At 44.0% G+C, this 15489-nt stretch overlaps 1 protein-coding gene across 1 annotated transcript in view; it reads left to right on the top strand.

Annotated features, from left to right (window-relative positions):
* LOC101585144 (serpin B9-like) overlaps positions 1 to 15489 on the top strand; it is a 389019-nt gene that overhangs the window by 19101 nt on the left and 354429 nt on the right. The gene's annotated exons all lie outside the window — the stretch shown is intronic.

The following is a 15489-nucleotide window of genomic DNA, read 5'->3' as shown; positions in this document are numbered from 1 at the left end:
TCTTCTTCTTCTCCTTCTCCTTCTTCTTCTTCTTCTTCTTCTTCTTCTTCTTCTTCTTCTTCTTCTTCTTCTTCTTCTTCTTCTTCTTCTTCATCTTTTTGAGACAGGATCTCATTATGCAGTTCAGGCTGGCCTTTAACTCACTATGCAGCCCAGGCTAGCCTTGAACTCCCAGCAATGCCCTTGCCTTAGTCTCCTAAGTGCTGGGATTACTGGTGTGAGCCCCCGAGCCACCGACAGCTATAGCTCACATCATTTTTTTTTAGAATTAATTTTATTGGTACATTTTACATGTACACAATGATCACATTCATTATAGGAAATTTGTACCTGTACATAAAATGTCTTCAATCTTCTCTTTCTCTCTTTTCCCTCCCCTCCCTTCTATCCCTCTTCCCCTCATTTATAAAAGCTTTGTTTCTGTTTTTGTTCCTTCTGTTGGGTATTTAGGCCTAATGAGGTCCCCACCTACTTGCTGGTGGGCAAGTCCTGGGGACACACAGAGGACATAAGAGCTCTCTGCTGGCACCACAGGGCCAGCATGGGACTCAGATTAAGTCTAACTGCTCAGAAAGTAGTGTGCAGACTCCCAGAGGGACCTAGAAATAAAGGGAACATCCTCCCATTTGCTTTATTTCTCAACATGAAGCCGGCAACCAGGAGATCTCTTGGACTCGGATCCCTGGCGGCCTGGACCTCAGAGAGTGTGAGACAGCTACATTTAAAGGCATTTTTAGGGCTATGTGGGACAGTTCTCTTACTTTCCAAAGAACCCTCAACATTTTTTCTAAGATAAGATCCTCTTCAGACTATAAATTCAGTTCGTTTATCTTTAGCACTCTTGCTAGCTTTAGTCCCCTCTATCTACATAAATAATAGCATCATTTGATGCAAAACTGTACCAATTTTTTTTCTATTTTGAGACAGGGTTTCACTATGCAGTTCAGGCTCGCTTTAACTCGCTTTGTAGCCCAGGCTGGCCCCAGACTCGAGGTGTTCCCCCTGCCCCGGCCTCCTGACTACTGGAATTATAGTTGTGCACATCACACCTAGGCACGCCGATCTTAATTTATTCAGGCATTTACATTACATCCATACTTCATGCAGACACTTATGATCCTTGAGGACATTGATAATATTTGTCAGTGACCAGATACATCATTGTGCCCCCATAAAGATAGAGTAGATCCTAGTTACATTGACTTAATTAAGCCCTTCACCATTAGCTACAATAATGCTAGCTGCTACAGCAATGTCAGCACGCCCAAGTCTAAGAGACTTGATGTAACATGACTTTACTTTGTGTGCTCTAAAAACTGTAACGTGGCTGTTCCTAATCAACAGGCCGTCTCTTCTATCATCATTTGGGAACCAAGATCTTTCCATTTTGTAGCAGGAGCCTTCCTCTAGGGTCTTGGATCTTCCCTACTCCACCTTGTATTAGTCAGCTTTCTGTGCTATAACAAACACCTGTAACTCACATAATTTTATAATTTCATTTTTAGTTTTACTAAATCTATTGGCCACAAATATTTTGGTTATATTACACTTAATGCATTCCAGGGTAGAATACAAATTTCTCCAGTTAAAACAGAAATATCATCTAAAGATTCTTCCCACAAGTCAAGACCTTTCAAAGTCTAATGACAGAATTTGAGAATTAGGAGAATTCTGGGAAGATGGTGGAGCATTAAAGAGCAAAAAAATCAGCCTCCTTATGATTGCAAACCCAAACACAAGAAAATCACAACCTGGCAAAGAGAAAATAAGGACTTGGATTCCTGGTATCTAGGAATGATCTGCAGGGCAAACTGAAGCCACAGAGTGAGGGGAGAGACAGACAAAAGGCAGAACAGGAGGGTGCAAGCTTCTCTTTTGCCCTGCTCCTGACTTGCATCCTGGAGGAGGAAGACCAAATCTACAGAGACACAGTGGAGATGAGTGGTGCTGGAAGCCTCCAGGGAGAAATGCCCAGCGGATTCTGGGCACTAAAGCAGTAGGAGAGAGGCTCCGGGCAATGTGGCTGCTGCTGCCCCTGCAGAGAGTGTGTAGTCAGATATAATTTTAGTAAGGGACCAACTGAACCTGGGACTTGGGCAAGTCACATGTTGGCTTCCTCTCAGTGTTCCAAGTGTTGCAATCCCACAGCAACAGGATAAGGGAAGTCCGTGGGAGACATTCAGTGTCAGGGAGCTGAGGACAGAGCAGCAAGAGGTATCCAGAGTGTTGTAGTCTGAACAACTGGTGGGTTGTTTCTCGTTGTCCCCAAAGCCTCATGCAGTCATGGAGCAGGGACTTCTAGAGTTTGAGATTAACTCACGATCCACTGGGATTGTGGGTCTTAGTACTGCTGGGATTATGGGTGAGAGGACTACACCCAGCCTGGGGTATATAGCCTGAATGCAACATAAGGGAGACAGACTTCATCTCTGTTGCCAGTGCTGCTGCTGCTCCTCCGTTTTGCTCTTTGTCACCATCCTGGAAGGCTGTCCTCTGCCATGTGCCACTCTGCCTTGGAGCCAGCTGAGTATGGACTGAAACCTCCATTAACTGTGAGCTAAATAAACCTTTCCTTCCTTCATTTTTGGTGTCGGGTATTTGTCTGAGCAATGAGAGAAGAGTAACTGAGACACCAGCCCAGGTCCCAGTGCCACAATCAGATGGCAGGTTCAGCCTGAACGTCTGTGGAGCTGAAAGCACCGGAATCGGCACGGCACCCTCATCGCAGTCAGGCTGCCTGGGTCGTACTGCAACAGTCTGGGCTCTGTCTACCTCCAAAAGTGACAGCCAAGGCTCCCCCGAATGGGACAGTAATACTAATCTTTAGGCCCCAGAACATAAGCAGAGTTTATAATGAGAGAAACCTTTTATTTTGCTTTGGTGTTTTTCTTTTTTGAGAGTGTGTTTCGTTTTCTCATGACTGTCAACATTGTTTTTAGTTCTCTGTATGGCTTTATTCTACCTAGTTTTTGTCCTTTTCTTCTTCTTCAGGAGTTTCCCAAAGAGTGGGTTTTCAAATAACAGCAAGACGTAGTAGCAGGAGAGCTTTGGCCAAAAGTTTTGGGAAGGGTGACCTCGGCAAATCTTGCCCATCAGATTCCATTCCTAAAGGAGCTACTTCCGTCTGAAGAAAAGGGTGCACTAAGCCTCTGTCAGTGCTCTTACTTTTAATTTCTGCTCAGCTGGAGAACAGTTTATCACACAGTGCTAGGCAGTCGTGCTTCGTTGGGTTCATCTCTGAGGGCAGTTTCGTGGCAGGGTTGACTGGTTTTATCATAAAGTCTGCAGCAATATTTGCATAAGGTCGTTCGGTACTGTGGGAGCTCAGGCACAGTATGTAACTTCTGACCAGTTAAGTTTGGGCCAAAGGTGAGTTTGTCAGATATTTTAACCAGAAGGATAGTGGTTAACTGTTTGCACAGGGAGGCCACTGGGCACTGCGAGGGGCTGACAGTGTAAGTTAACATCATTGTTGCTGGGAGCTCTAGAATCCAAAACTTTTAGAAGCCGGAAGCTCCATGAAATTTGGAGAGTATTGTTGACAACCAGTTCCTGCCAGATATTATTATCATAGAGCCCCTGCTTTATTCCAGTGGGCTGCGTGGGTGTCACTCTAGGAAACTAGAGAGGTCAGCTCTGACAGCTTCATCTAAGAGTTCAAACAAATTCTTGAACTTCTGACAAGTTGTGGGGCTGTGCACCAGGACCTGAAACTGCTGGTTGAAGTTGTGAAGAGGCGCTGGCTGAGAGGAAGCTGTCAACGGTGGAAGGCAGCATTCTGAGGCCCAAGCAGGTGTACCAGCAGTCTGTGAGCAGCAAGAGACTACGGAAACACATACAGGGGACAGTGAGTGGCACTGGCAGCGCAGAGATCTTGAACTTGCGTTCCAGGGATGAGATTATAAGTTAGCAGTTTGACAGTCTTTACTGTTTGTTGGAGGAACATGATAGAGCTGGCAGGAGCAGAGGACCCTCACAGCAAAGGTGCTGGTGGCTTGGCTGTTGTTAGTGCCTCCCTGAAAATAGTAAGGCAGTTCTTAACCCGCTGCCGATGGATCCCAAGTGAGCTGGCCTGTTATCTCAGTGGTTAAGAGGCTTATGAGAGACCTTTCAAGCTGAGAAAGTCATCTTTTCAATCTAGAACTGTCCCAAAAGGTATCTGGGTAGTTTTCTGAACTTCTGGATTGTAGTTATCTGATGCAGCCTGATGCTGGCAGCCTGTTTCTGGGGGGAAGAGTCAGTTTATAGTGCAAGGTTAAAGAGGGGGAGGCTGGCTGGCGTGGTGCAAGGAGATTCCTCCCAGGTGCTAAGCTCGTGTATTACTGAAGGGAAGAGGGGCAAATGTCCAAGTTGGCCCATGGATGGTAACATTTTCATAGAGAACACTTTGGAGGCAGAGTTCTGCTCCATTATCTACAGGAGAGTCACAGGTATGGCCCTGACTTTTGCAATGGCGTGGGCCTCTAAGGGGCCCAATTAGGAAGAGCTCACTCAGTCCTATCGTTCAGGCTGACAGGATGCAACTCATTTGTGGGGCTGATGGTCTAATTTTTCCTCAGCCAAAATGTGAGAGCCCACAGGTATTGTTGACAATCACCTTGGCTGGGCACTGGAGAATGCAGTCTGAGTAGCACAGGCCTCTAAGCAGATGTCTGGCTCTGGAAGGAGGGCCTTTGTGGCAGAATGCAGGCCATGGCTTGTGGGACCAGTTCAATAGGCTGGAAGAATTGAGTCAGGAGTGGGAGGTGAAGCCATAGGTGCTGGGAACAAATCTGGCAGCACACGAGCAATTTCATTGCTTCTAACTCTGAAAAAGGCCCCTTTCTTACAGTCAGGGATGGGGGTTTTAAATGATGAGCTCCCATCTGTCTCCCTGTAGTGTGCTTTGTGTATGCTTGAAAGATGCCACAACAGACAGAGGGTGGGCGAGCCTCAGAGTGACCATTGTGAAGCCTGCCTGGCTGCACCCCTTTTGGGGACTTAGGCATGACTCAGCTAAGGAGAGAGCCTGTCCTCTGTTACATCACATACTGGTCACCAGGGAAGCACAGATGAGGGCCCTTCAGGCACTTCAACCAGCAGTGTCAGGTCCTGGTGTACAGCTGGAGCAGCCTGTTGATTACACCCCTGTCCATATCTCCCACCATGCAGAAAGTAAAATCCAAACAGATGAGAGATATCAGTTTCAAAGAGAAACACTTAATAAACTTGAAGATACAGTAGGCAAAACTTGAAAATATAGGGGTAGGCAAAGACTTTGTGAACAAAACCCTGACCACACAGGAAATACCTCGAGAAATCAACAATTTGAATCTCATCATATTAAAAGCTTCCGCATAGCAAAATAACTACCAAGCAAGTGAGCAGGCAGCACATAAAAGTGAGAAAACATGCCTAGCTATTTCTCAGAGGAAGGACTAACTTCTAGAATATTGAACTAGCTCGGAAATAACCAAACCCCAAATTTAAATACCTGGTCCAAAAACTGGCCTCTTAAATGTGTAGGCTATTCAGATAAAGAAGCACAAACATTAAGTACATCATTGAAAAAATGTTCAGTGTCAGTGGTTATTTGAGAAATGGAAGTTAAAACAATGCGGAGATAGAATGTCACGCCGGAAAGAATGGCTGTCATCAAGAAATCAAACGTAGCAATACTTGGTGAGCTGTGGGGCAAAAAGGAACCCTTTTTTCTCTTTGTGGCCGTGTAAATTAATACAACCAACATGGAAATCACTGTGGAGACTCCTGAAAAATGACAACGAGAGGTTCCATTTGAACCGGCTATTTTCCTTCTAGGTATCTCCTCAAACGAGCCGAAAGCATCGTGTTATGCGTGAGCACCCACCTTCATGGCAGCGCGATGTGTAATAGCTAAATGTTGGAAACAGCCCGGACCCCAGCAAAGGAAGAGTGGCCCGGAACAGAAAATGTGCCCTTCGTGTGCAGTGGAGCGTTGCTCTGTGTAAAGAAGGATAAATTACAGGTATCTTTACACACATACATGTAAATCCAGATCATACTATTAAGTGAAATAAGCTGGTCACGCAGGCTTAGATACTGCATTGTTTCTCGTAGGTGGAAAACCAATGGGTAAATAAGACCCAAGCTTGAGGACAGGGCTTGGGAAGCAGCAAAAAATAGATCAGATGGAAAGGGGAACAAAAGAGGGTGGAGATGAACAGAGGGAGGGAACAGGGATACATCAGAATAGAAGAAAGGACAGCAATTTCAGGATTCAATCCTGTATGCCATGACGCTCACAATATTTTGTTTGCTTGTTTCCTGTCGCGCTTTTCGCAGGGAACTTTAATATCTTCTTGTTGCCGCCTTTGTTTTTAATGATTACAAGCAACCAAGAGCTTTCCATACTGAAACGTGAGGTGCTTCCTCCTGAATAATCTGGAGTATCTAACCAATTCTGAACAAAATGCAGCCAAAATTCAGAGAATTCATCTATTAAGCACGAGCACCACTGTGGGGAGGCGAGCTCGTGTGAAGCCCGCCGTCGTCCACGCGGCCCCTGTGCCCAGGCCTCTCAGGCAGCCGGACGGAAAAGCCCGCAGGGCTGCGCTGGGCTTTCTCTTTGCTCAGGGCAGCTTCCACACAGATGTTTCGTGGGTGCGATAATCTAAGCACGTTTGTGCATTTGACAGCTCCGGATTCTACTCTGCTTGGGAGGACGGTGCAGCTGGGTAAGTGCAGTCCAGAGCGGCGCAGCTCACAGACAAGCCCGAGGTCATTGTGCATCCGCATCCCAGTCAGAGCTCGCCCGACCGCAGCCTTCCCTGGTGCCCTCATAGCTACGTTTATACCAGGGCTCATTTCCCCCAACCAGAAGTTACGTGGGGCAGAGAACTTCTGGAAGTTATCTTCATTTCTACCTGTGAAGCAGAGAGAAACTTAAACTGTTTTTTAGTTTGCAGTATCTGATGAGGATGTTGTGAGCAAAATGTCAAGTTTTTCTCCTGCTTGGCAGCACCTCCGCAGCCTGCTTTTGCTTTTGAAAGAAAAAGAAATAAATTTAGAATAAATTGAGCACATGTGTTCACGTGGTTCTCTCTACTTCCTGGGTCTGCGTGGCCGAGGTTCTGACCCCACAGTCTCGAGTGCGAGTTCACTGCTCTACCTCTGCGATCGCGCTGGGCCTCTGAGTCACATATAGAGGAGCTGCAGCTGTACTTACTTGCTGTTTTTGGAGCGAATTTCCATATTGTAACTACTAACCTGCGGTGGGACATGGGGCTCAGTTGTTCAGCATGAAATCAATATGCATCAGGTCCTAGGCTTAATCCCAGTACCAAAACCAAATTTAAACAAACCCCAAACTGCACATTTGAAGGAGATGTGGGTTTTTTTTCTACATTTTAGTGTCTTGTGGTTTTTACACAGTAACCATAAGGTCTCTATGCCTCTATGGCATGTGAGAAACAATAATTTTTTTCATGTTAAGCATCCTATTTTTGAGATGTGAAAATTTAGTACATAAATTTTTGTGTTCGTTGTTTGTTACAAGGATGAACTTGAATATTTAAGAGAGTATTATCCAACACAGAACAGAACATAGATTTCACTCTATGGTGAGTGAGCAAGCCACTATATGACAGAGTTTCAGCTCTCTCTAAATAATATCATGTAGTTTCTGTTTCCCTGGACATATTTTACATCCATCCAAGACTATGACTTTCTGTGTTGCCACTGACCCTGCCACAGTGATTTCTCCTATAGCCTCCATATGACAGACCACACCTCCACATCATGAGTGTCAGGGAAATCGGTATCAGCTAATTCCCCTCTCAGTAGCAGAGTTGAAAGTTCCTAGCTGTGTCTGTCTGTGGCCAAGCCTATGTGGTATTGTCCTTCAGTTTGTTCCTTATGCCTTCATTGAAGCAGAAGCCATCTGAAAACAGCAGAGAGAAACTTTCTCAAGGTCTCTTTCATTTTAAACCAGAAGTTACAGTAAGGGCTCACTGCACGGGTGTGTCACAAACCAACATCTTGCCTCTCAGCTCTAAATCCACCTCCTGTTGAGTGCCTGGAATCCTGGAGTTGGGTCCTAATATTGTTACTTGAGCAGCAGGTACAATGTAGGCTGTTGTCTATACAGGGCGTTGTGAGACCTGCTGGGAGGAAGGAACTTTCCTTCCAAGTTCTTTCTCACAGGGACCATCTCTGACCATGTTCTCAGGCTGTCCCCCAGAGAATGTCCACTCCTGTAGTTACAAGAGCCACAACCTGAGTAACTATAGTCTTGGCACTTTGTCCCTATAGGCCAGTTCCATTCAGCCTGCCAAGGAATGCTATTAAAATATGGCAGATAGCTTCTGTGTGCCAGCTGTCTGCGGGATATGTGTTTGCCAGTCAACTTCTTATTTTTAAAGTTCTGGCATTCTTTGCACTAGAGTAACTGTGTAGTGGTATGTGCCCATCAGGGGAGTTTCATTCAGAATAATTTCATTGCCCCGGGCATCTCTGCTTTCTTTCCCACCCTGTACCCACTGGAGGTCATAGGTCTTTTAATGAATGTGTAGTTTTTCCCTAAGGTCTTTTCACACCTAATGTGCTCATTTCCTTTTAGGGTTGAGTCATACTCCATTATATCATTTCTCATGAAAATCTGGGTGAAGACTACCTACAAAATGAAAGATAATCTACCCTTGCAAATGTTAATGATAGGTAAAAAAATACTTGTATGATAGTATGCAGGTTTCCGTTTGACAAGACATCTGGGTGTAATGACACAGTCAGCTCAACACACAGAAGGAGTGAGTCATCACAGACAGTGTCTTGTGCCTTGTGGCCTAAGGGACAGCACCGGATGACTGGAAGGTGTCTTACTGAAGGGTGGGTTCCTGGCTGCATCATGAAGGGTATTTCCAAGAAAGCTGCTGTCATGTGATACATGAAAAAAAGGCAGCACGAGATGCAATCAAGGCAGGCAGAAAAGAGGCTTCTCTCACCATGGGACCACAGTTATCTTATTAACCTCGTGTCTTACTGAGTCCCCTTTCTCAGGTGATCATCCTCAGCTCTTGAACTGACACTTGGGAAGATGTGTGTCAAGACAAAGCCATCCAGAGGCTAGTTAAGCTGATAAGGAGGTTTTATAAAGAATATTTGATTGCAAATTGAGGAAATATCAACATGAACTGCAGTCTGAAGAGAAAACTGGGTGTTTTAACATTAAAATGAAGGAAATAGACCAGGTGAGGGCAGCAGAGGAAGGGACAGTGAAGTTGGCACCTGTCTTAGTTAGGTGTTCATCCCCCCAGATACTGGGAGACAGAGGTCCTGTCTTTCCTGATGATCTTATTCCCACTGCATGAGCTTTAGGTGCTTTGGAATGGGACCCTAGATTAGTAAGTGACTCATGCTTCACCTGTCTTAAGGGACAGAATAAGGACTTACCACCCCAAACTCATTTTAGAAAATGTGCTGAAAAGGAAGCTCAGGGTGGTCTGAACATCATAGCCTGGGAGAGAGTCAGTTCAGCTCTGGCTTCAGCAGCCCAGGTACTAAGGAGTAAATTGAGTGGAAAGCCTTGCGTTTTCCGAGGCAGTGACTGTAAAAGTTCGTCCTTGAAATGTGGCCTGCAGATCTCAGACACCATGCTAATATTGCATTCATCCAGTGTGCAGGGGAGAGGAGATGGGGTCATTTGTGAGAGAGTGAGGGCTGCATAGGCCAGGGCTGAGGTCCAGCCAACAAAGTAGCTCATGGAAGAGATCTGTTATCGGAAAAATTTTGGAAGGAATAGAATCTTTTATCTTATAGATCAATGATTATTTTACCTTATAGATAATGCATATGTACAGTTTGCATTTTATTCTGTCTTAAGAATACTGGTAACTTCAGCTCAGTTATCTCTGTATACGTTCACCTATTTAGACCTTACGTTGCTACTTTGTCAGTTCTTTCAATGGGCCTCCCGTTGAATCTAGTCTCATCATCTTCAACTTCTTTAGCTCTAGCTTCAGATACAGCTTAACTGCGTGCTCTGGCACCCAAGTAGATCACTCATCATTCTCTGGAAAATCACAAGTGTATCTTCTACCCCAGATTAGCTTTTTAAACCTCATTAAATTATATTTCTGTTGCTGTATTTTTATCTTTTATAAAACTTAAAATAGGGCTGGTGAGATGGCTCAGTGGTCTAAAGCACCTACTTAGAACAAGCTTAGCAAAGCACAGGGACCGCGGTTCAATCCCCAGCACCACATGCCAGCCGGCCCCGCCCCCTGGTGGGCTGAGCTGGCCACACACACACACACACACACACACACATAAATAAAAATTAAAAAAAAACTTAAAATATTTAGTGGCATATATTGACAAGTGAAGTGGGTGGGATTGAGCACCTCTTTCACTTTTGTAATTGAATTTTGATCTCATGGTGAAAAACTTGTATCTATTTTAGAAGAGGAAGCCATCACAGAGCCTCCCTTAATGGAATATGACCCATCTGTGAAAACAGACAAATTAATTTAACTTATCTGAAAGATAATGACAATCGATAACACCAGAGAAGTTAGCCCAAACACTATATGCAGCCAGTTAATATTACCAAATAAAGTCTGAATATCATTTTGGATTGATCTGAACAGTTTGGGGCACAATTCGTCTTTGTTGGATAAGTTGCCCCGAATAGGAAGTCATAGCTTGTACCCTTTGGAGGCCACCATTAGGCCTGCCAACATTTATGTGGGATGTCAAAATCAAGCACCTGTCTAAGCCCTACTGTTTTTATGTTGGACTACAAACCACTTAATAAGCTTGTAAAACATCTAATCTTTTCTATATTAATTTAATTTAGGACTGTAAAACAAGCAGCCAACCTTATTAGGAATCACGAGAAGTTTAAGGAATCTTTTGAAATATCCCCATTATTGTAAATCGTAGGTAACATGATTTTTTAAAAAATAGCCCTTTAAATTAATCACTTAAAAGGAAAATATAGAATCTGTTTGTTTAGTGTCAATTGTAAAGAAGAGAGAGGACTGCTCTATTGCTTGCTTTTCCGTGAGGCTCTATGTGTGGCAGAGTGGCCCTCCGTGTCCCTTCAGGCCAGCAACCTAGCACCTCTGTTCCTAAAGCCCTGTAGCTACCTTAGCAAGAGTCCCTCCACACTGTGATCTGACAAGCCCTTTAAAATGTTTTTCCTTTTAAATAATTGCTTCATATTTTAACCCAGTGTATCTTTTTTATTTATAATTTTTTAAATTTTTCTCAAAGAAAAAATGAAAAATTGTGCAACATGAGAGGCCGAAGTGAAGTGAACCGTGTTTTGAGTAGACTGAACTATAACCAGCACTGATGACACCATGCAAGCCCTGGAGACCTCCTTGTACCAGGGCTCTGGTTCTCACTGTAGCTTTTCCATCATCACCTAAGAGCTTAGTGAGCTGCTATCAGCAGCCAGACTGTCTCGGCAGCAGGAATGGGCTCCTTAGCGACACTCCCCCTCTCCAAGTGACTTGGAGCTATTGCCCCGTAATCATGGCCACTGTAGGCAGCCCCTGGAGGAACCAGCTGTCATTTTGTGCTGATTGCTGGAAGTCCTGGCTTTGCCCAGATTTCAAGTGCAGGCACTATTCTGAGGCGAGTGAAATCTCGATGCCAACAGCACACATAGTGAACACCGAGCCCATGAAGCACCACAGTCATGACCTCCCACTCAGTGCAGGTTCTGGGACTGTAGTTGATGGCATGCACCAACCACTGTAGCTGGACTGGGCACACGGATTTTCAGGCAGCTGGGAAATCCCAGCTGGGTTTACTTATGATCAGAGCATGGGGCTCTCCCTGAGGCCAGCTTGTACCCCTTACCCTTTTGGTGAACCAAGAAAACAATGAACATTTTTATATATGTCTATAAACATCTGTGGTTTTTGAGAGTCTGTTTGTCCTTTATTTATTTACTTATCTATTTATTGTATTTTAGGCAAGGGTCTGCAGGGTGTTCCGGGTCTCATTACTAGATCAGACTCAGTGATCTGCCTGTTTACAGCCTCCCAAGAGCTGGGATTACAAGCGCGTGCCACCACACCCAGTCTCAACTGCTGTCTCAGAGCACCCCAGGAGCAGAGCTGGCATAGCAGGCCCTGGGACTGAACCCCTGGCCCCTGCGCCTGCTTGCAGGTACTTTAATCCACTGAGCTATTTGGCCAGCCCTTGTTCCACTTTTAATCCAATATGACTTTCTCCTTTTCGGCTTCTCTCAATCCTTTCTCTCTTTAAGCTCGTTTATCTCTCTGGCTCTGGAGAACCCATTTCTGGCCCTCATGAGCCTCCATCCCCAGCTTTACACTGCTGCTGGAATGTCATCATACACCTGTGCTGAATGCAGGCTCTCGTCAGTTCACTTGCCTCCCCTGTTGTGTGCACGTTGGAAGCGTTCCTGCTGCCCACTTAGCTTACCAGGAGTCACCGTTGTGGGCACCAAAATATGGGACTCCTTGGTCTCTCAGTGTGCCTCAACAATTTTCCTTTTATCATTTGTTCATAATACATTTTGGGACACTGAAACACAGGATTTCTCCAGAGTTACCAGCTGGTCTAAGTAATACCAAAATGAGTTTACCAACAGCTAATTAAAAATTAAGCTAATTAAAAAAAGTTCCTTAGATGGGGAGAGATTACTGGTTCCAATTAGTGAATAGAGAAGTGGTGAACCTTTGTTCATTAATAATAAGCCTCCATCAATCTCCATATTCTCTTGGGAGAAATACTAGAAAACATAAATTTTTCAAGAAAAATTTACAGTAGGGTTTTCTCAAAAAAATGCTCTTGACACAAAACTAAATTAAGAAACGAAGGTTTTCACATGTGTATGGCAATTCATTATTGTTAGTCTCATAGCATATTGAATGTTTTTATGATTCCGGAGGTGTAGCATTTCTAAAATGTTAAAACAATGATTATTGTGATAAGAATTTCTCTCAGAATCAGACCTCTGTCTTTAACAAAAATCTTATGGGATGTGTATCCCACTAGAGGTCCACTGATTAGGTAAACGCTTCTCATGCATCAGAGATGACTGGTTGAAAGGGTTATGTCAAAATGAAGACATAAGTATGTCACAAGGTTTCATCAGACACAGCAGTGAGGTTCGTTCTCCAGTGTGCAGTGCTGGCCCTGCCCCAGTGGTGCAGAGGCAGGGACTGAAGCTGGGCATGGTGGCACGCGCCTGTAATCCCAGCTCTTTGGGAGGCTGAAAACAGGAGGCTCACTATGAGTCCGATCTACATAGCGAGACCCTGCAGACCCTTACTAAAATTAAAAAAAGTCATCGTGATCATCACGCTGCAATATTATATTCAATTTTGATTTTTAAATTTCTGTGTAAAAATATGCAGCTGTAGTTTGTTAACATTCTATAGGAATTTCAATATTAGGATATCCATGTTTGTCAGAAAATAATGCTTCAAGGCTGGCCAGATAGCTCAGCAGACTAAAGGGCCTGTCTAGGCAGAGTGCGGTGGCCTGCGTGCTGGCCCCATCCCTGGGGTGCGCTGAAACGGTGACTGAGACTGGGTGTGGTGGTGTGGGCCTGTAATCCCCCAGCGCTTGGGAGGCTGAAAATGGGAGAATCACTAGGAGGCTGATCTACATAGTGAGACCCTATAGACCCTGTACTGAATACATAAAAAAGAGAAAATAATGATTTAATTTTGTGTCTAATGTGTTTAACAGCCAGATAAGAGAGTGACATTAAGCTTACTGCCTACGTTACTGGGTAATGCTATTAACCTTGTCTCTGGATGTTTAACAACTAAGGTTTGGAGCCAGGAAAGAATCTGTGACACAAGAGGATAGTCCATGTTCTGGCCATAGCTCTGCAGGGTCAATGAGGACTCAGGACACAGGAGAGCCTCTGTTGCAACATCCTACAATGTCTGTTTTGGTTTTAAATAAGAGAAACTCCCCTCATCTAGTTAAGGATGGTGTTCGGTGAACAACTGGAATTAGTAAGTTTATGTTGACATGAACAATTTGCTATAGCCTTTTATTCATGACAGAGTTTTAAAATAAATTCTCTTGGGGTTTTATGGGGGACTCCCACTTACTGAAGACATTCATGAAAGGTTCTGCCTCCTACTGACTAATCAGGCACAGATTTTTTTCTTTTTCTTTTTTTTTTTTTTAAAGCAACACACACTACATATAATGCTTCGGGACAGCTTCCTGAAGGAAGCACTAGTTAGGACTGATTGGTTAGTTTAGAGCCAGGAAGTGAGCTCTGCTCAGCTCACTCCTAGGATGTAGAGAGTTGTGGAGGAATGTAAGCCAAGGAAGAAAGACAGCTTGGATGCTTTTGCAGGAACTGGATGATTGACAATGGAAACCTATATGCAGTATCAAAAAGTACTGTGTGGATGCGATGGGAGAGTGGCCGGCAAAACTGTGTCCCAGCGACTGTCTGAGGGGCCCCAAGGCCTGTGTGTCTCTGGTCTTAACCTCGCTGGTAAGCTGTCAGAAGGACCAAGCATTGGGTGGGCAACAGAAGGCAGTCAGTGAAGTCACCTGGTTCCCGCCCTGCTGAAGCTGGCACGCCAGCTAAATGGTAAAAGACCTGAGGACAAAGGCCCTGAGGTGAACTCTGGGTAAGTTGCAATTGGCCATCGCCGAGCCCACTGCATCTGCAGTTTTCTCTCTCGGTTCCCCTTTCAGCAAGAGACAAAACCTTTCATGAATGTCTTCAGTAACTGGGGGTGCCCCATAAAACCCCAAGAGAATTTATTTAAAAACCCTGTAATGAAGAAAAGACTAGGAAATTGTCCATGTCAACATAAACTTACTAATTTCGATTGTTCACTTAATGCCATCCTTAACCAGGTGGGGGGAATTTCTCTTGCTTAAAATTGAGATATTGACAAGAAAATACAGAAGTAAGAAGAAAAACAAAACCTGTGTGAGATACGCATAAAAATTTTGAAGGCTTTAAATAAACGCTTCAAAGGCTGGAATACATGGAGCATCTTTTCATTTTGCAGAACAAGTAGACTACGGCTGCAGATAGATGGACTTATCCAATAATTCACATGCTGTGTGTCATTCTAATTCTTTCCACAAAAAAAACTTCAAAGCTCAAAGTTTGTTTGTTTGTTTGTTTTTTTGGTGGAACTGGGGATTGAACTCAGGCTCTTGCACTTACCAGGCAAGCACTTATCCTACGGAGCTCTCTCGCCAGCCCCGCTAAAAGTATTCTTTTGAGTACATAAAAGTTATTATAAAATTCACCTGAAAGAATAAAAAGGTAAAAATAGGTATAAACACGGGATTCTTTCATAAATAGCTTTAAGAAATTAATTACTTGTGAATAAATCACAAAGTTAACCAGACAGAAGCAAATACCAAATAGTTTATATAACTGAAGAGTTTGGAAGAAAAGCAGATGATTACTTGACTGATTTTTCATTAGGAAGGTAGTTTTGAAAGTGAAAGCAGTGTTGGAAATCACTGATAGAAAATTTTGACTACAGAGAAAAA

Source organism: Octodon degus, unplaced genomic scaffold (assembly GCF_000260255.1).
Source record: "Octodon degus isolate 3935 unplaced genomic scaffold, OctDeg1.0 scaffold00023, whole genome shotgun sequence".
NCBI lineage: Eukaryota > Metazoa > Chordata > Mammalia > Rodentia > Octodontidae > Octodon > Octodon degus.
The sequence above is the reverse complement of the archived record's forward strand: the minus strand, read 5'-3'. Positions and strand labels throughout refer to the sequence as shown.